This window comes from Suricata suricatta, chromosome 5, assembly GCF_006229205.1.
Source record: "Suricata suricatta isolate VVHF042 chromosome 5, meerkat_22Aug2017_6uvM2_HiC, whole genome shotgun sequence".
NCBI lineage: Eukaryota > Metazoa > Chordata > Mammalia > Carnivora > Herpestidae > Suricata > Suricata suricatta.
Window position 1 is genome coordinate 102,079,228 of NC_043704.1, and position 19,854 is coordinate 102,099,081.

General features: G+C 39.1%; 1 long non-coding RNA gene across 1 annotated transcript; it reads left to right on the forward strand.

Annotated features, from left to right (window-relative positions):
* Positions 1-687: 687 nt before the first annotated feature.
* LOC115292765 lies at positions 688-19,847 on the forward strand. The gene is made up of 6 exons (XR_003909118.1): positions 688-868; positions 958-1,050; positions 3,175-3,270; positions 14,118-14,181; positions 16,821-16,916; positions 19,658-19,847. It is a non-coding gene; the product is annotated as an uncharacterized LOC115292765 (long non-coding RNA).
* Positions 19,848-19,854: the final 7 nt, after the last annotated feature.

Here is a 19,854-nt window from a genome sequence, read left to right on the forward strand (position 1 = left end):
ACCCATTCCCAAAGCGCCGGGGAAGGGCCTGGGAATCGAATTATGAAATATGGGAGGGTTCTTCTTCATGGGGAGGGTTTTCGAGGAGTATGGACCTAAGGAAGAGAATGGGCGAATTGGGCAGAGAGAAACGAAAAGCCCGAGGATCTAGGGTACACAATTTATAAGAGGCGATCTTAGAGGGCATACAGGCATTTTTAAAAGAAATCTGAGAGAGGCAATGGAGTCTTACTTTTCCAAGCAGTAAGGGAGGATGCCAGCAGCAAGCACGCGTTGCATTCCGTATTTCCTTTGCTTCCACTCCTCACTGCTGGACTAGGAGGGAGATTTGCAAGGCCGAGATGGTTTTATTTTCCTCTGTATTTTGCGAATAGTACCAGCGTTTAGGTGGCTGCCTTGTCAGAGAAAGCTGCATACATCCAAGGAACAAATTACCAAACCATATTTTTTTTTTCTGTTTTCAGAGGTAAGGAAGATTTGAGTTTGCAGTCTTCAAGTGGGGACAAGTTTGTGTTTTAGCATTTCCCAGGTATCTTAGACGACGTAGGAAGCTGATTTTGTGCTCTCAGAATGTGTTGATCTCTAATTACCGCACATCTGAACTTGTATCAGTCTAGAGAAGGAAGCTATTTATTAAGAGATAAGAGTCTAAGGCATTTTTTTTCTCCTAGACTAGAAGGTTCATGCAAATGAATGATCACTGAGTAATTCCTGCCATGAAAATAAGGCCCGTTATCAAAAGAGTAGCCAAATATTATTCCAGATTGGATGCATGAGTTGAGAGAAAGAAGAAGAGAGGATCAAAGCTTTTCCAAAAAGGAAGAGAATGCCAAGACAGTATATGATCATTTGCTCCTATAACAGTTAGGTATAGTACATTGATTTTAGATGATGTCTAATTGCCCAATGTCGTTGAATTATGACTTAGATATATTCTTTTTCTGTTCTTTTGCTCAGTAGTTCACAGCAAATGTTTTTAATTAAAGCATGGAATATGGAAAACAGAAAAACTAAAAAAGCTAGTGCTTTAGTCTCATCTGAAATTCTGTGGTAAGTTCATCTTACTTTAATTTAGAAATTATCCTGATTGGTTAAGACTGATGGTCATAGTCTCCTTTACAAGATTTTAAGGATCATTTACACAGCTACACATTCTGTTGTATATTCTAGTGTATTTTTTTCCCTGAAGGATTTGAGGAGTTGTAAGAGTTAAACTTTACTAAACCATTTTGGATGATGCATATCTTTCTAAAAATTGGATTATTATTAAAATACTATGGTATCTCAGGAAAATTTAACTATACAAACTTAATTTGGTGGCCATTTTCAAGTTCAGACTCAACTCTTCTTTATTCCTAAGAAAATACTCCAGTGGATATTTTTTCTTCTTTTCTTATCCCTTGAAATGATTTTCCTTCTCTCTGTGCCCAGTCTGCAGCTCTGTTCTCTCCACTGTTGGGTAATATTGTAGAATCCCATTTGAGGAGGTGCCTTTCTCCCATTCACAGCTGTGTAATGCCCAGGCCAAGTATGCTTTTCTCTTGCAGTTCCAACAGTTCTCATTGCTCATCCCTGCTCACTGTGTGGTAATGACACTGTACAGCTTCATAAATGAGGTCAAATGTGAGGGGTCAAACAGGATGCTTTTAAATGGCCTTGCACAGCAGATGCATTTAAAAGTTGCAGTTCATTTAACAGCATGTCTTTGGTGAATATCTCTTCTGGGACTATGAAGAGTGGTTTTGTGTCAATGAAAAGTTGGCTATTATAAATATTGGTTTGCTTTTGGTACGTTGCGAATTAGATAAGAGGGGGAGGGGAGGATACGAGCAGGAGGCATGATGGTTAGCAGGCGGCTCTAGATGAGAAGGAGATGAAGCCACAGAACATCTTAAGGATGAGGCCCTCAGATGCTGCAGATGGGCGATTTGGCTAGGGAAATATCTTGTGCCCCTTGAGGCTCTGAGAAATTAAGGAGTAAAATCCAGAAAGCTAGACTACATTATTAATTTTTCATTCTATGTGTTTCTATGTGTTAACTAGGAAACCAAGCCTTTTGTTGTCTATAACATACTTATCAGCCCTGCCTACCCCTCCGGGAACTGTGTCATGTGGGGGACATGTTATCAGCACCAGGATCGCCTTTTCAGTTGCAGTGCCCCTTGGGGGAATGAGGAAACACAGGGAATAAAGATTTTAGGAGATTGAGATTTTCTTGATGTTCTAAGGTATGTCAGTTCATAGCAAGGACACTTCCAGACCAACAGCCTGATTGGTAAATAAAATTTTATTGGAGCACAGCCACCCCTATTTGTTTAATATTGTCTGTGGCACCATTTTTGCTAGGAAGGCAGAATCAGGTGGCTGGGATAGAGACCATATGGCCCATGAAGAAAATATTTGCTGTCTGGCCTTTTATTAAAAAATTGCCCATTCTTGGGTTAGAACATAGATTTCTGCTAAACTCCCAAGCTGTGCATTTTGAACAGCTTTTCCAAGTTAGCATAAAGAAGCACTGTGTTTGGCTCCTATTTTGGTAACAGACTTTGTTTTCAAGGATGGAGATACCCACTCTGAAAGAGGGAAAATCATAATCAACTCTTATCTCTTAATGTTAAATAGTTCCTTTCTCTAAATTGATGTCGGTTCTATAATTTGTGCTTCTGTTGAGCACCTGCACATTCTGAGAGTGCAAACGCCACTGTCTGCCCTGGACCCAGACCACACATTTGGAGACCTTTTGAGCTCGCAGTTCACCCTCCCATCTTCTCAAGGTGGGCTTTGCTGATAACGTTCATTCTGAAACTTGGAGTCACAAACCTTCCTCCGGGCATTGCGTCAGCAACCTGAAGTCAAGACAGGTGTCTCTTTCTCCATTGCATCCCCAGCCTCTAAAACAGGTCTGGTATGCTGACTGCTTGAATGAATGAATGAAAGAACAAATGAACAAACGAATGACACTCAAAATATGGGAAAGGTAATGAGTGACTTAGCCTGACGGACAAGAATGACAAAGATATGTAATATTTTTAATTTGGGGCAACAGTGAGAGGAGATATTAACTAGAGCAGCATTCCCTGTCCTCTTCCTCCAATAGGTAGAGCTGTTTATACCAAAACAGAGACAGGAAGCACTGCTGTTTGGCTTACTTGTGTGATCTTTGTTCTGCTCCAGCTTTCCTAGGTTCTCTTCAGACCCAGGCATCTTGTTGCCTCTCTCCACGAGCTCTGTCACGTGGCTCTTTCAGACTGCCCACCCCTGGGTGCACAGGTACGTCCACTCTTGCTGTGTTTGGCTCTCTGGGTCAGTACTGTATTCTCACAGTCCAGGATGAGGCCACGAAGTATCTGTTGAACAAAAGACTGCCTGTGGAAAACACACTCGCCATGATGGATTAGCCAGTTTTGAAACTGACTAGGCACTGCCATTGAGCTCACTTTTCCATTTTTTTTTCACACAGACCTTTCAGTGCGCTGTCCTCTTCAGAGAAACTTCATTCTTGCGTCTATGTAAGGCTTCCCTTGATCTTCAAGTAGAAGAACCTTCTGGGTTCCACTGTTTACCAAAGCTAATGTTTACCAAAGCCCAGCAATTTATTCAGGGTTATGTGGAATATAAACTTATTAACATTCTTTGCCAGCAGTTCCTCCATTTCCGAAAAGTGTACTTGAAGGGAAGACTAGTTGGCAATTTTCTGGGTGAGAAATAGAGCCGAGCATGATTGAGTTGGAGATTGAACAGAGTGTTCACATAGGATTCCCCGTTTTTTTAAGTTCCTGGGTTGGCTTTGACAGCTCTTCATCCCTGACGAAGATCAGAGGTCCTCCACTATGTGGAAGAAAGTGTGAGGATGCCAGGCCAGTGAGGGAAACCTTGGGGCACGTGGTTTCGGAGCCCCCGTGGTGGATGAAGGCGCCTGGCTTCCCCGCCCTGCTTGCTGCGAGAGCCTGACTAAGCGTCAGGTCTCCAAACCACAGTCTCCTCCAACTGGAAAATAGATGCTGTGGTAGTAGCGCCTACCTATAGATCGTTTTAATCAACAAACAAACAACAAAGTATGGAAAGTAGTTAGTCTAGTGCCAGGACCATGCAGGAACTATTGCTAAAATTATGGACAGAGGGGAATGTGAAGAAAATGGATAAAGTAGAAAGCAAGTTCTTTTTAATGTAAACTTTGTTTGCCCTGACAGAGTAAAGCATATTTCATTTTTATGTGTTATTAAATTCAGCAAGATAGTGGTTGCAGTTCATCCAGTCAGTAAATAAAATTTGATTCTCTATGTCCAGCTGTGCCTGAGAGTGAGTGGGAGAAATGTAAGCTTTATCAAATATGCACAATCCTTAAAATAGATTGATATCACTTGAATATTCCACACCTCCGTTTGAAAAGGTTAATGTATTTTGTAGTTCTCCTCCAGCTGCCAGAAGTAACTTTTGCAGGACTTATGACAGTTCAGATCATTCCCAGGTATAGGAAGATGATGGGGCAGGAGGAAGGTCCTGGGAGAAGGGAGCACGTGTGGAAGAGGAACCAAAAAAGTTTGCATTTGGCATGTGGATCTCTACTACTAGTTCCTCTGGGCTTATATGCTCAAGGGAACACAGTGTTAGGAACTTTAAGACGCTAGAGGAAACCTCATCTCTGGACTCTAAAAGGAACCTTACTGGGGCTCCTGGCTGGCTCAGTCTGTAGAGCATGCGACTTTAGATCTCAGGGTTGTGTGTTCAAGCTCCATATTGGGTATGGAGCCTACTAAAAAAGAAAAAGAAAAAAAGAAAGCTTACTGATCCGGAGGGAGAATGTAGATAAACGAGGGTTTACTCGCATATTTACATGTGCTGTAGACCATATGGTATTACTTAAGAGACACTGGGAGGTAGCTGCATGGTTTGTAAATGGAACAAATGTAAGCAAATAAGTTAAAGGAGCATGTAGTGGACTTTAATAATAACAGTAGTACTATCTAGTTCTTACTGTGCCTCAGCCCCATCCTGAATGTTCAACGTGTGTTATTTCATGAAATGGAATTTCGGATTTGCGGGAATCAGATGGGGAGGCGCCTGAGGCTAACAGGCTCCTAGGTGGTACCCAGGCACTGTACTTTGAATAGTGAGGTCCAGAGCAGCAACACTGGAATCGCCTGGAAAAGCTTTAAAACTACTGCCGCCTCAACCTCATGACCTCTGTAACTCTCGTTTAGTTAGTCCAGGGTATACCTGGCTTCCGGTTTCCCAAATTCTCCAAGAGATTATACTATGCAGCCAAGTTTAAGAATCATTGGGTTCAGAAAGAAAAGGCAAGAGAGACTTAGTGGTCAGACATCACTGGTTGTGCTTGTTTCTAATTATAATCAGAGGAGGTCCGAATGGTAGAGTTATATATTGCTTTGTTTATGAATTAATATGTTAAGTTTGACTTACTAGTACTAGTAGGGAAATTTCCCTCATGATGTGTGTTGATAGGTACGTCTCTTTATTTTTAATTAAAAAAATTTTTTAAGTTTATTTTGAGAGAGAGAGATTGAGACTCCAACAGGCTCTGTGCGGTCAACACAGAGTGAGCCTGCTGTGGGGCTTGAACTCATGAACTGTAAGATCATGACCTGAACTGAAGTCAACAGTTGGCTGCTTAAGTGACTGAGCCACCCAGGTGCCCCATGGTTCTCTCTCTTTATGAAAACCAGGATATGACTGATGTGTGTAATTATGATTTGTATTAAACTCAGTGTGCACAGGACCTTGTTTAGGCTATCAGGATTTCTGCTTTTTGCAGTGTTGTTTTGTATGTGGAAGAAGAGTCATAATGTTGTCCAATTGGCAATAATTGTAATTATCTTTAATGATAGATAGCACATGTTTTCTCCTTGGAAGACCCTAAATCTAGTGTGCATGGGCTTAGAAGTTTATTGAAACGTGGTGGTTTTTTGGTGTTTTTGCATGTCTGGACCTTTTTTCTTTTTAATGTTTATTCATTTTGAGAGAGAGCGAGTAGGGGAGGGCAGAGAGAGAGGGAGACGGAATCCCAAGGAGGCTCTGCAGCTGTCAGCACAGAGCCTGATGTGGGGATTGAACTCGTGAACAATGAGACTGTGACCTGAGCCGAAACCAAGAGTCAGGCGCTTAACCACTTAACCCATGTCCCTCATGTCTGGACCTTTTAAAATGAACATGATCAGAATCAGTGCAGCCTATAGGAAGAAGGCTTTGTATCAGAAGAAAGCCGAAGAAAAGTAAGCATCATCTAACAGATTCAGAGGTTTACTTTTGGATTCAATTTACTCTTGGGGATATTTTCTTAATAAATGAAAGGGGTAAAAGCACATCCCAGACCATTTGTACAGCATTCAGATACCCACCTAGTAGCTGCTGTGTGCTAGGCTCCAGAGATGTGGTGATGAACAAAATGTGCAAGGCCTTTCCCCTCACAAACCTGAGATTCTTGTGAAGGGAAGACAATAAACAAATAATAGATAGAAAATCCCAGGTGGTTGAAATGCCTACAGGAGAATAATGAGGGGTGTGATAGAAAGTAGGGGCAGGGGAGCCACTTGAGATAAGGGGTCAGGAAAGGACTCCCCTAAGTGACATTTTGCTGGGATCCGAAGCAGGAGAAGCAGCCAGCCTTTTCAAGAACCAGCTTTTGAGTTACAGAAACAGCAAGTGCAGATTCCCCAAGGAGGGAAAATTTGACAGTGCCAGGGCTCAGAAAGGAAGCCACTGTGGCTGCAGTAGGGATGGGAGGAGGCGTGGCCGCAGCAAGATGTATTCCTGAGAGACAGACTGGATAGATAGATCTTCAGAAATGTTAACATTGTTGTCCTTAAGCTCTCCTGGTCTTTGCGCTTTGTTTTTGTATTGACAACTCTCTAATGAACATATGCTTGCAATTAGAATGTTTTATATGTTTTCTTTTTAAAAAAAATTTGAATCTGCTTTCCCTTTGTGGAATATAACCAACATTTTTGTACCCCAGGAAAGAATTTCAGGTTATTTTGCCTTAAATAATTGTACCATTGCAGTCATTCTTTGTTCTGTTTCTCTGGAGTCCTTGCATTTGGAATGATCCCTTCACCCACCCTCTCCAACCCCGTTTGTTTTCCAATGCCCAGCGTATTTGTGATGCAAAATAAGAAAGTCTGTATGTGCATGAATTATTAGTTATCATTTATCACTGTTGTTAATAACTCATCTCAGGTTTTAAGAGTGAGAATTCTGAGTCTTTCTGTGTAAAGATGATAAGGTTGTGATGCTACTTTACTGTTTTTAATCGAGGTTCGATGGTCATGAGACATTAAAAACACTCAGAGTGATTCTGGTTAATAGAGATGCAGTAGACTCCCCGGCATAAGGGTCATGCCAAGAACGTGAGGTCTGGGGCTTCCTGGGTGGCTCAGTCAGTTAAGTGTCTGACGTTGGCTCAGGTTATGTTCTCATAGTTCATGAATTTGTGCTGACAGCTCAGAGCCTGGAGCCTCTTCAGATTCTGTGTCTCCCTTGCTTGCTCTGTCTCTCTTTCTCTCAAAAATAAACAAACATTAAAAATTAAAAATAAAAGAATGTGAGATTTGGAGCCCTGCTTGATTTTGTCCCTACCACCTACAAGCCTATGACTTTGGGCAAGTTATTGACTCTCCCTCAGCCTCAGTTTCCTCACCTATTCAATGCAAACAGTAAAGGTTTCAAGGGCACCTTTATTCGTGGGCTGTCTTGAAGATCCCACGCTCTAGTGCCTAAGAGCCATTTCTGATGCCCTCATCATGGCTGGGCACCTAGGGCCAGCGTGTCTTGTAGACCCATGCCAACACTGATTGCCCACAGTCACTAAATACACAGAATGACTGATCAGACTGCCAAGCTGTTTTAACTTTTTTTTTTTAAGTGTAACATGCAAAAAGAAAAGTATACAAATTAGGAGATAAATTATCACAGTGAACACACCTGTAAGCACCATCTAGCTCAAGAAATGGAACATGGCTGGACCCCTGGAAAGTCCCCCCACGTCCCTACCACTTGTATTTCCTTCTTGTCTCTAAAGGTTATCAGAGTCCTAATTCTGACACCATAGATTGCTCTTGCCTGCTTTTCAGTTTTGCGTAAAAGGAATCGTAGTATCTATCTTTGTGTGTCTGGCTTCTTTAGCTCTTCATTACATTTGAGAGACTCTAGAATGTCATGTGAGATTATAGTTTGTTCATTTCTGTTCTGTAGAAGGTGCTGTTGTATAAATTTGTTTCTTCCACCCTGGTTGTTTCCAGGTTGGAGTTATCATGGGTTATCATGGGTTGTGAACTCTCTGGAAAATATTTTGGTGTCCCAGTGTACATGTTGTTGAGTGTTATTCCAAGGATTGGAGTTGCTACATCATAGGATACATGTCTATTCAGCTTTAGTGAATAACACTAAAAAGTTTTCCAAAAACACCGAACAATGTTGTATAATTTTTTAACTCTAAACTACTGCTCAATTCACCAAAATTAATTTATTAATTCAGTGACTACAAAGATGAGCTAGGACAAGATTTTCCAGAATGTAGAGTTCAGTCCTACCAGAGACTGAAGAAATCGGTTCTTCAGATGGATTTGGGAGACAATGCCCGATATATCCTCTTCTCAGAGAGTGTATATTAGCATATTAAAAAATGAGACGCCCTCCATTAAAAATACCAATGTAAATTCATTTGAATTATTTGGGGGGGGGAGTGTCCACAGAACCCTTTTGAGGGCTCCATAACACTGGTGGATAAGACATAGATGCATCCATCTTTGGTTCCAGAAAGTTCTGGTGTTAATAACGGAGGGGAAGAAATCTGCATCTCAGTTCTTCTCCCTTCTAAAGCATTGGGTGCAGCCAACCTCTTTTGTTTATGGAAGTTTTCCTGGCTTTTCTGTTATTTGCAATGTTTCTTCAGCTTTTATGGATCAGCCACCAAATCGACCTGTAATTACTGGTGGCCAGCAGTGCACCCAGCATCGTGCTGGGCTTGTGGGATAGAGAATCTAGTTGGTGAATGCACATCTACTTAATATGATCACAAGTTTATCCTTTATCAAATGGAAATTATTTTAAAATTATAAATGTAATTTCTTCACAGTGATATATGATACTATTATTTAAGAAGTCAGTAATAAAATAATAGTTCATTTCCTTATTGAGTGGCTTCCCACTGTCCGAGTAGGAACCAGTCCTAAGTCTCAGACCAGGCCAGCTTGATTTCTGTGACATCAGAGTGTATCCATGTTTATCTACATACCCGATGTATGTAATGTCACTTTAATTTCAGAAACTACTGACTTTACTGACTGTAAACCTCACAGTAACCAAATCGGTATTGTGGTACTTGGTTTATAGCTGAAAAAAAAAAAAAAGACATTTTTGAGACGTTAAGTAACTTCCCCAAAGTCACACAACCAGTAAGTATTGCAGCCAAGATTTAGGGTGAGCCATTTAACTCTGATATCCAGGCATTTTTGTTATGACGTTTTCCTGTTTTGGTAAGTTTAAAATACAAAGACAACCAAAAATAGAAGAGAATACCTGTATTTGTATCTTCCTGAATTAACAAAGGCTAATACTCTATAATATTTGTGGCTAGTTGGCTCTTTCCCCTTTTCACCACATGCCCCCTTTATTCTTCTACAGTGACACCCACACTGCTAAGTGTGGAAGCTTTTACTGCGGTTTCTTTAAAAAATAGTTTTAGGGGCACCTGGGGGGCTCAGTTGGTTTTGGCTCATGGTTTGTGGGATTGAGCCCTGCATTGGGCTCCATGCTAACAGGTAGAGCCTGCTTAAGATTCTCTCTCTTCCTCTCTCTCTGCCCCTCCCCTGCTTAATTTCTCTCCCTCAAAATAAATAAGCTTAAAAAAATAGCTTTGTGTGCATAGCTGCTTTTGAAAGCTGTTTGTGTGCCGTTTAAAGTTATATAAATTGGGGGCGCCTGGGTGGCTCAGTCAGTTAAGCGTCTGGCTTTGGCTCAGGTCACGATCTCACGGTTCGTAGGTTCGAGCCCCGTGTCGGGCTCTGTGCTGACAGCTCAGAGCCTGGAGCCTGCTTCGGATTCTGTGTCTCCCTCTCTCTGACCCTCCCCCACTTGCAGTGTCCCTCTCTGTCTCTCAAAAATAAATTTAAAAACATTAAAAAAATAAAACTATATAAATTGTATTACATACGTATTTAATTTTCCAACTTGTATATTTTACTCAACATTTTATTTTTTAATACTCTGCAAATTGATATTTTGTGTACAAATCCAGTTCATTTATTTTATTTTTTGAGAGACAGAGACAGAGTGTGAGCAGGGGAGGGGCAGAGAGAGAGAGACACACATAATCCAAAGCAGACTCCAGGCTGTGTACTGTCAACACAGAGCCCAATGTGGGACTTCAACCCGCAAATGTAGGACCATGACCTACACCGAAGTCAGATGCTCAACCAGCTGAGCCGCCGAGGTGCCGCTTATATGTAGCACTCTCAAAAGGGAAGGAAAACTTTTTTATTTTCATTGTTTTGAATTTCAATGTATTCATGTGTTTTAAAAACCAAAATAATATAAAAACTACGTAACTTACCAAGTACTATCTATAATCAAGTAATATTTTTTAAGTAATATAGCAAAGTAATATAAGAAAGGGATGCTCTCGTTCCTCTTCGGATCCTCCCCGTTCCTCCCTGCCACTGTGTCTTTTCATTGTTTTCCTCATATACATATAAATATATTTTTTATTCCCTCCTCCTTTTGACACAAAAGTTAGCACATTATAAACATTGTTCTATTATCTTCTCCATTAGTATATTCTAAAAATTTTTCATGTCAGTACTTACAGAACATCTTTGTTCTTTTTTTTAAGAAAAATCTGTATAGTATTCCATTGCACAGATGTATCATTGTTTATGTAAGTAATCCCTCCTCAATGATCCCTTGGGTTATTTCTAAATATTTGCTATTATAATGTTGTAGCTAATAACAATAAAATGTCTTAACATTTTAGATATAGATAGCTGTGTCTAAAATAAATTCCAGGAACAAAATTACTGAGAAAAGAGTAAATGTATTTGTCATTTGTATAAGTGTGTGCAAATTGCACTCCATTGAGGTGTTACTGTTTTCTGCTCCACCATAAATGAATAAGAGAAGGAATTTGTTTTCCTCTCTTTAGTTTTTATTCCTAAAATATTTTATTTCTTTATTTTAAAAATATTATTATTTTTAAATTATTTTAAGTTTCTTTATTTGTTTTGAGAGAAAGAGGGAGGGAGGGAATCCACAAACCATGATACCACAACCCAAGCTGAAATCAAGAGCTGGATGCTGAACTGACCCAGTCACCCAGGTGCTCCGTTACTGAAATATTTTAATGTAAATACACATATCTTGACTTTCTACTCCTAAATATATACTCTTAAAAATAGGAAAAGTTTTTTAAATTTTAAATTATTATTAACAGCTTCATCGAGATATGACTTACATATGCATAAAATTATTTCATTGTACAGTTCAATGATTTTTACTAATTTACAGAGTTCTGCAACCATTACCCAATCAAATTTTAAAATATTTCATTTATCCCAAAATGATTCTTTATCTCCATTTGCAGCCAGTTGCTGGTGCCACCCCCAGGCAGCCACTAACCTACTGTCTACAGACTCGCCTTTCATATTTCATATATATATGGTTTTTCATATTAACAGTCTCATATATATATATGGTCTTTTGTGTTGGCCTTCTTTTACTTAGACTAATGTTTTTCAAGTTCATCCATGTCCTGAATTCTTAAAACTGGTATTTATTACGCCTGTATCAGTACTTTGTTTCTTTCTACAGCTGAATAGTATCATTGTGTAGATACACCACATTTATCTGGGAACCTTTTCCTCTGTAGCCAGCTAACATTATCACACCTAAAGAGATTAATCATCCACCTGGCATCACCTAATATCTAGGTTGTATTCAGATTTCTCCAGGATCCAGTCCAAGACCATTCATTGCAATTTGTGTGTCCTTCAGTCACTTGTAACCTACAGCTGTCCCCTTTTTTCCATGGTACTGACCAGCTGAAGACACCATGCTAGGTGACAGTCCCAGCTCCTGGATTTCTCTGAGTGCTTCCTGTGGTGTTCTTACCTTGTTCTTCTGTACTGTATTTCATGTAAATTTCGATTAGATTCCAGTTAAACATTTTAGGTGAGGATTCATAAGAGATAATATTGTCACTTTACACTGTAGCTCACTAGGAAATAAATAGTATGAATTTGTTCCATCATTTATATGCTAAGATTGATGACCAGCACTCTGATCCTCCAGTGTAAACTTTATATTGTTTCAGTCCTTGCAAGGAAAAGGCAGTCTTTGGAGGTTTACTTTGGTACCTTATTAATCTTTCCTTTGATGGTTAAAACACTGATTGATAATCTTGCCTGAATCAATAGTTTCATGAAAGGTTGCAGAAATGAGAGCTTTCTTCTGTCATTCTACCTACATTTATAACTGGCATTTTCCTATAAAGAGGAGTTATTCCTCTTCAATTGTAGCATTTGTCTCCCTGAATTACAGATCATGGTTTCAAGCAGAAAAAAAAAAAAAACAACCCTTGGCTTCTTCCCCCAACCCATCCCCAAACCAATAGTTTTCAATTAAGTGAGTGATGTAATAGTGCCTCACCAAAGGTGATAAATTGATCTTACTCAGTTGCACATATTTTACAGTTTTCAATATGGTATACTCTTTAAATTTATGGATTAAACAGAAACTGTGTGTAAGGGTGTTGAGTTTCCAAGTGGGCTTTTTTTGTTGCTGTTGTTTATGTATTTTTCAAGTTGTATTTTTGTCATAATTATATTGCGGTAAGATAATGTGGCCTCTGTTAAATTGAGGTTTGTTTTGTTTAATTTTTTCTTTAAGTAATCTCTGCACCCAGTATGGGGCTTGAACTCAACACCCTAAGATCAAGAATCGCATGCTCTACTGATTGAGGCAGCCAGGACCCCCTGTTAAACTGAGTTTTAAAAGATCTTGAGATGGTTTATATAACCTAACATGAGCAGTTTTGTAATGAATATTTCATGTGATCTTAAAACAAGATTCCTATTCTCTTAGATCAAGATTGTTAATATTATTTGAAACACTTATATCCTTATTTTTTGCCTGCTTGATTTAGAGAGATTTGTTAAAAATCTCCCATTAGGACTATATGGGGGCACCTGGGTGGCTCAGTCGGTTAAGCACCTGACTTCAGCCTGGGTCATGATCTCGTGGTTTGTGGGTTCAAGCACCATGTCAGCCTCTGTGCTGACAGCGCAGAGCCTGGAGCCTGCTTCACATTCTGTATCTTTCTTTCTCTGCCCCTTTGCTACTCATGGTCTGTCTCTCTTTGTCTCAAAGATAATCAAATGTTAAAAAAATTTTTTTCTTTAATCTCCCTTTAGGATTATAGATTTTTCCATTTGTACTTATACTTTCAGAGTTTGTTGTATATGTTTTTAAGGCTCTGTTTTTATGTTTATATAGCTTCATGATTGTTAAATTATCTTGTTGGGTGGCTCCTTTTATTAGTAACAAAATCTTATCCCTTTTAAATGCTCTTCATTTAAAATATGTGACATGAAGGAGCCTGAAAGGTCAGTTGGTTAAATGTCTGATTTCAGCTCAGGTTATGATCTCATGGTTCATAAGTTTGAGTCCCACATCAGGCTCTCTGATGTCAGTGCAGAGCTGCTTCAAATACTCTGTCCCCCTTGCTCTACCCCTCCCCCCTCAACAATAAACATTTAGGGCCGCCTGGGTGGCTTGTAGGCTGGGCCTCCGACTTCGGCTCAGGTCAGATTTCACTTTCGTGGGTTCGAGCGCCACGTCAGGCTCTGTGCTGACAGCTAGCTCAGAGCCTGGAGCCTGCTTCCGGTTCTGTGTCCTTCTCTCTCTGCCCCTCCCCCTCTCATGCTCTGTCTCTCTGTATCAAAAATAAATAAAACCATTAAAAAAATTTAAAAAATAAAAAAATAAACATTTAAAAATGAATAAATAAAATGTGTGACATTAATGATTAACTACAGCAGCCTTCTGATGGACATTGTCATGATATCGTTTTTATTGACTAATTTTAAAACTCTGATGTTTTGTTTTAGGCATACATCTTATAAGCAGTATAATGGCAGAATTTTAAGCCGAGTTGAGAATTTCTTTTAGTAGGTAGGTTTATATTTACTCTGATGGTACACATTTATATTTACTTCTGATATCTTTTATTTTCTATTTGCCATGTGTTTTCTCTGGTTCTTTCTTCTCATTGAATTGATAGCTTGCTTTGTTTCTTTTATTTCTCAGTGTGGAAGATACGTATTCCATATCTGTCTGTTCTTCCCATAGTTACTCTAAAGGTTAATGTACATTCTTAAATGATTTTTTTCTGCAAAATATTAGTTTGTCACTCTCTCCTTGTTCCTCCTGAATTAGGTAAAAATATTAACATTTTAACTTTGTGAAAATCTTTTTACAGCAACCATGTCATTTTTATATAGTATTTTAGTTTCATTTTTTTCTGACCACATTACAGAAGTCATATTTGTTCTTGTTCTTCTCTCATTTTGTTTTACACTATCTCTGCTTACTAGTTTTCACTGTCTTTCAGTGATCTCCTCGCTTCCATCTGTTCCTTCCATACTGTTCCTTCCTCCTGAGCTCACTTTTCTCCATTCTAAAATATATTCTGTTGATCTGTCTGTCACCTAGAGTGTGTGAACTTTATAATTCCTAGTCTGTTTGAAAGTGTCTTTATTTCACTTTCAATTCACTTGAAATCTATAAAATTCATCTATAATATAGGTACAGTAAAACCAGCTGGCCTACTGTATAGAGTTATCAGGGGAAAACTAATAATACTTGCAAACATTTCATCAACTGTTTAATATGTGTGTGTATACATACATGCTTATATGTAAAGTGCTGTTAATTGGAAGCTAATGTATGTCTTGTTAGACTTATATTTAGAATTACTATATATCTAATTGATTTTTAAAATCATTCCTTACTATGTTGAGATAATATTTACTAAGATAAGAGAGAATAATATCTAATAGACATATCATGAATCATGCAGTCACACTTTGGGAGAAGAACAGGGGTAAGATGAAACTCAGAATTCTGCCTGCTCATTTAGGGTTGCTACCATTCAGTTGAACTTTGAGATATGCAAGCATAACATTTTTTTTTTAATTTTTGGTTTTGTTTTTATCTACTTACAAAGATAATACACAAATAGCATGGGAAATCTAAATGATACAAAAAGAAAAATGAAAGAAAGAAGGAATCTTCCAGAAATCCCACAGAATAGACAGCATTGACATACTGAGACATACCCTTCTAGAAAATCCTGCTCAGTGTATGTGGCTGTATGGGCTTAAGGACTCATACCACATAAGCAGTTTTGCAACTGCATTTCTCATTTGCTGTATATCAAGGGAAGATATAGGTGAGCTTCACTGCATATAACAAATAGTATATGCTGTTGTATGGATCAAATTTTGTTTAACTAGTTCCCAATTGGGAGGTATTTAAAATCAAACACTTCCATATTAATAAATTATATACACTTGCCTGCTTTCTTCTTTAGGGTAAATTGCTTGCAGTGGTAATTGCTTGGTTAAAGAGTATGCACATTTAAAATTTTGATACTGTTTTCAAATTTCCCTTCAGAGTGCATGAGAATACCTTTTCCTTTACACATACTGACAGTAGGAATGGTTTTTTTTCCCCCTATCATTTGCTGGTTTGAGATTTTTGTCAACATCTCTGTTTCCTTGTAAGTTTGAACATCTGTTATTATTGATCATTTGTAGTTCTCATGAGAATTTCCCTTTTCACCATTCTCCTGTAAAGTCCATCTTGTTCTTAATTTGAATGAACTCTTTTTTGGGGGCTTACAAATTTTTGTCATATGTCTTAGGTGTCCCCCCCCCAGTTTGTTTTTTAATCTTTAATCGTTGTTTGTGTTTTTTATTATTACTTGTTTTCTCAATTTTTTTTCTTTTTGCTTTTTAACCTTGTTCAAGAAATTTTTGAAATTTTTATTCGATCAAAATTTCCTTTATGGGTTCTAGATTGTTTCCTTACAGTTGAGTAATTGAAAAGTCTTCCCCATTTCAGAATGACTAAAGTGTTCGTGCATATTTTCTTTTAGTGCTTTTAAAGGTTGATTTTTCTTGCATTTGAATTTTAATCCATTGGAAAATTTTTTTGTATAAGGAGCAGTGTAAGTCAGTGATCCCTGTCTTTTATATCCTGCTCTGGTTTTCAAACTTGTCTAGTAAAAGCCAGGATATGAGCCTACTGAATCATGGCAAGAAGTGAAGTGTGTCAAACTGTGTCTCTTCTCACTGTGTATTAATGTGCCTTGGATTGTCAATAGAGAGGGAGGTTCAGAGAGGAGAGATGAGTTGGGAAGGGTTGTCTCTTGTGAATGCATACATGGAACAGAGAATTAGAGGATACCAGCAGAGTGTCTCTTAGAAGTTTTGTTTCACTTATTTTAGTGACCCCTGAGTTCTTTATCCAGGAAAGTGAAACTGGTATGGTTACCTAAGATACCAGCTGACATGAGAATTTACACATATGTTTTAAGCCTTGAATACCTAGTGCTGTTTTTCCATGATAAGGCCATGAACTCTTGAGTTCTGTGGACTAATGGTAACTTTTTTAACTTTTTGTTTCAATATATGTTCCTAGTTCAGAAAGAAATTGAAGAAGGTGGGCCTGCTTAATTGCCCATCTTTGATTTATCTAATCCCCTGACCCTTAAGTAAATGCGGTTAAGTTTTTTCTATGTCTTACAGAAATTTCAAGCATTATTTTTGACTACTACATACTACTGACTGCTCAGTTGGTGAAACTGAAGATCTTTCACTCGGAAGAAATAAACCAAGGAGGAGGTAAGAAATAGAAATATATTTATGACTTTGAAATATATTTTTCTTTAGATAGTAAGAATGCATAGAAATTTTTTTTTAAGATAACCCCTTTTGATAATAAAAATCAATTTAGAGAACACAAACAGGATAGAATGGCCGCCAAGGGTGGAATACAGCTGATGACAAGACTTAATGGCCAGTGAAATGCTTTGCACATGTTGTCACTCTATAGTGTGTTGACATGTTGAGTGTAGAGATGTGGAAACTGAGGCTCCAAAAGGAAGAACATACCTACTTGCCATGTTTGTTAAAGCACAGAGCTGGGGTGTAGACTCTGGTCTTTTTGCCTTTAGAACCACCTGTGTTGCAGGTCCTTGAAAGACTTTTCCCCCTTTTTGGACTAGAGAATTCCTTTCTCCTTGCTGCTGCTTTATTTTCTTTGTGTACCCATATGTGGTAGATATCACAGCCGCAGTCACATTGTCACATTTAAAAACCATGACTTATAATGACGCCTGGGTGGTTCAGTCAGTTAGGCATCGGACTCTTGGTTTTGGTTCATGGTTCATGGGTTTGAACCCTGTGTCAGGCTCTGTGCTGAGAGCATGGAGCCTGCTTGGGATTCTGTCCCTCTCCCTGTCTCTGCACCTCAGCTTCTTGCTCCATCTCTCTCTCTCAAAATAAATAAACATGTTTTTTAAAAAATACACACACACACACAAAGAAACCGTTGCCTATAGAATGTGTGTAAGTTAACTTTTATAATAAGATTTGCTGCTTTGAGTTCTTCCCATTATTGAAGAGTAATGGGGCCTTCATTGCCTATATATGATTATAAATGCTGCTCCTTACATAGTATACTTTCCTTCTGTTTGACTGAAATTTATTCCATTGTGCTGAGAATGAGACGTAAAGCTGCTGTCTGACGAGTGTTGTAATAAACATACAAGGTGTCATTGGCTGAGGTATAAATCGAGACCCCCTAGGGTTGTACGTGTAGTGCCTGGTCGCAAATGAGACAGTGTAGGAAGAAGTTCATTACTTCTGTAATTCTAATTCTAGGAGCTTTCCCAGGAGCTGGCTGTGCAAGGCTAGTAAGGGGGAGAGAGGAAGACTGGGGTGGGCTGGACAGACCTATCTTTTATTGTTTACACAAATACAACAAGTCAGTGTGCATTGCACCCCTGCTGTAGGTCTCTCTCTGTCTTGCACTTTGACTGTTGTGAGAAACACTTTGCCAACAAGGTCATAGACTACAAATGTAGGGGCAAGACACATATACATAAAACTGAACTGAGAGTTTGTATTATGTGATTTAAAATATAGGAAGCTCTAGAGAAAGAAGAGATTACTGTGACCAGAACTGATCAGGGCAGGTAAGATATGGCCAAATAGGACAAGGAGTCTTGAGGTCCTATCATTTTCATAGTATTAAGAGGCATAAGAACTATTCATCCAAAGACCTAAGATTGACTCAAGGCTTGGAGGGCCAGCCTTCCCACATAATGACATTAACATATGCCCTTCATAACAGGTTCTGGGTTCCCAGGACCCCTCCTCCTGATTGATGGTGGATAAAAGGGCATCATCGGAGCCTCCCCAGTCTGCCCCTCATGTTGTTCATCCATCCCCTCATGTTGTTCATCCATCCCTTATTCTGAAGTCCTTTAGCATTGATTTAAACAGTCTGTGCCACACTGTCCTTCCATGTTTACCTGCTGCCTGGGGGTTTCCTTCTCCCATCTCCTTCCTTTGGTCTTGGTGTCTGGTGTTGTCTGCGGGTGTGGAAGGTCTAGGAAACACCCAGCACGTGTCTGTCTTGAGATCATGGTGCCAGGAGAGCCCTGTGGGATTCCTGATTTGTAAACCAGCCTCATCCTTGGGACCTAACGCAGACCTAGTGACACCGTCACTCCAGTCTGAATGCTGTGACATTACTGCTTTTCTCATCTCAGCTGGAGGGTCCATCCAGTGATTCTGATATGGTGCAGGATTTCTGAATAGATAATAATGGGAAACACATGAAAACTCAATCCTATGGACAGGCCTTTAATTTAAGTGCTTGCTGTCCAGACTGAGCATGGAGTTCAGCCAGTGAGGTAAAAAAGGAGCCGGGATGTGTTTTGGGCAAGGAAAAAGCTATTTCACAGTCTTGGCCATTAAAACTCTGGAGATGCTGCTGATCTTGTTTGTGTCTAGAGGACTTGCCTTTCAGGTGAAAGTCTCTGCTCTCATCTCACGTGACTAATTGTAGCCACTGGGTTTTCCTTACTCCAGATTTGCTAGAATCCACATCCAGTCACACAGCTGAGAAAGACCCTTGGTTTATTTGGACATGTTGCTGGTAATATCTCCTTGCATTAAATTCTTTTTCCATAGTGGTGAAGAAGAAATGCAGCTTTTTTTTTTTAAATTGCAGATTTATTTTTTAAGCCCCTCATCATCTCTTTCCCTCTGGACATGTAGGACAAAATCATATTTCAACAGTTGTTTAAATTAAATAGGAAGTATTAATTTTCCCAAAGTAATGAAGGATATGTTTTTAACCTTGGTCTTGATGTAAAAAGCTAAAATGCACTCTTGGTTACTGGTGACCGTTTGCTTATGGTTAAATGAAATTAAGTAGGTTGGGGTCAGGATTCTTGGCTTTGCTTGAGAGCTTTTGTTGTCCCAACTCTTTCACTTTAAGTACACAAACAGATATCATTTAGTACTGTGTCTTGGATGGTGGAGTACTAACCAGTCTTTGGTAAACTTTCCAGAACCTGAGGTTCGTGTGCTTCTGAGCTGCTGTGGATGGCCCTGACTCTCTTGACCACTCTTCCGAGTAGGATGTCACTGAGATCCCTCAAATGGAGCCTCCTGCTGCTGTCCCTCCTGAGTTTCCTTGTGATGTGGTACCTCAGCCTGCCCCACTACAATGTGATAGAACGTGTAAACTGGATGTACTTCTATGAGT